Below are 1,991 nucleotides of genomic sequence, written 5' to 3'. Positions count from 1 at the left end.
CCCGGTAAAAAAAAAAATTAAATTGTTTGTTATGGAGCCTTGTAACATCCCCTTTGACAACATCTTTGTTCTACTAAGACATCCAAAATGATGCCTCTAAAATGATAATCTTGATTTGCTTTATTCAATATATTGTAGTACAACCCATAATAAATAGGAATGAAGAAGGGTAGAGGGAAAGCCATGAGGTTTTTGAGTACAATAAAGCATGGATGAGGTGGAGAACCCTGCAGGATCTGCACACATAGTCAAGACAGTTAGTGTATACGTGACATCTTTCAGGGAAAGTGGGAGGGGGCAAGGGAGTTAACATGTTTAAAGTAATTGTTCTCATATTCTATGTAGTTTTCATATCCATTGCTCATCCATTGTACTGTACTACTTGCTTCAACTTGACTATTTCATTATGTACAGAATTTGCATTTAGCATTTCAGGTTGTTTTTCAACGTGTCCGTGAAAATGTTAGTTCCTAAATGAGGATGATCACCTTTATTGTAATATGTAATCCTACTGCCCATGCCACTTCCTTTTATTTCATTTCTCAATTATGATTTTCCCTTTATCTGCATGGGTCAAGTTCTTGGTGAATTTTGCAATCGTCTTCTGCTGGCTGTTGCAGATTACTTTCTGGTGCCATGTTTGATGAGTTGGTCCTTGTTTAAATTCCAACTGACCTTTCTTTGAAGCATGTCTGTGTGGGGTTTAAGGGCAGATTTGGGAAAGCTTCTCAGGTGCCGTTCTCATTAGAACCAGAAGCCAGAGGCTCTTTTTTTTGGGCTTGGGGTGGGGTCTCGTGTTTGTCAGCTTCTGCACTAAAGGTTCCAAGCACGAGAAGCTCATTTGATTCACGTTTTAAAGCTTCTCATCTGGAGAAACTGACTTCCAGATTCTGAGCAGCAGAAATTTGAGAAGCATGGCCAAATATGGACTAAATTTTTTTGGATCTGACTAGATAAATGCCCATGTGCTAGTTGAACCAGGACTCGGTTTACTACCCAGACGTGCCACAATCAAGCTGGAGTTTTCTGGGAACGTAAATAAATTACTTTGAAGGAACTAGGCCCTAATTCACCCTTTTTAACCCATTTAGTTACATTGTCTACTGTAATGTTGACTCACTTCTTTGTTAAACATCATCAGTTCTTGCAGCCTGTGTTGGCATAGATTCAACTAGATTAAGTAGATTTCCTAAGCTTGATACCTTGTGAATTGTCCCCTGCAGGGAAGATTCGTCTGATAAAAACCGGAGAGAGTGTTAGCAACATTTCATTTGATGAGCTAAGTAGGTTTTTGTCTCCATCTATTTAATTTTATGCTTGCTTTCAATTAAATTTCTTGTTTCTTCTTTATCATAATCTGAAGCCCTCATCTGTTACTGGCAGAGGAAGGACTATTCTAGCCAGAGAATCTCAGCATTACTCTTGAGGATTTTTTTTTCTTGTAAAAATAGGCTCTGCGGAAGCGTCATAGTTTTGGAAGAACAAATGTTCCCATCCCCACCACCCTTCTTCACACCCTCCCTCCCCCCACTTTTCCTTGACTTGAGAAAAATTGGTTGTTTAACCTGCCCAATGAATGCCATTCTCCTACAAAAAAATTCTTTTATTGTTTTGAGCCTGTTGATACACTTCCATCTATCACCAAATGCAAAGGAGATGTGGCGCAATGAATCATATTGCCTGATGATAACCATTCTGACCATTCCTCAATTCCTGGAAGGTGGATGTCGCCAGTTTCTTGGCTCTGTCTTCTTTTATTATCGTATTTTATTCATCATTAAAATCTGAAATTGAAAAGAAAATCCCTACCCCAATTCCTGGATTGAGTGGATTCTGTGGGACGGGGGTACATCTAGTTAAAGCTTGAACCAAGCATTATCAGTATGAAGCTGGAAAGCCTCGCTCGCGTTTTTGCGTTACAGCCTTGAAAATTATGGTGCAAGGACAAGTTAACTGGATTTTTTTTTTTGGTTTTTGTTTTTGTTTTGTTT

The 1,991-nt window shown here is 38.9% G+C and overlaps 1 long non-coding RNA gene across 1 annotated transcript; it reads left to right on the top strand.

The window, feature by feature from the left end:
• Window positions 1–44: 44 nt before the first annotated feature.
• Window positions 45–1,671, top strand: LOC122094206. The gene is made up of 2 exons (XR_006144686.1): window positions 45–1,283; window positions 1,384–1,671. It is a non-coding gene; the product is annotated as an uncharacterized LOC122094206 (long non-coding RNA).
• Window positions 1,672–1,991: the final 320 nt, after the last annotated feature.

The sequence above is a fragment of the Macadamia integrifolia genome, chromosome 11 (assembly GCF_013358625.1).
Source record: "Macadamia integrifolia cultivar HAES 741 chromosome 11, SCU_Mint_v3, whole genome shotgun sequence".
Taxonomy (NCBI): domain Eukaryota; kingdom Viridiplantae; phylum Streptophyta; class Magnoliopsida; order Proteales; family Proteaceae; genus Macadamia; species Macadamia integrifolia.
This window is presented reverse-complemented; position numbering and strand designations above follow the sequence as displayed.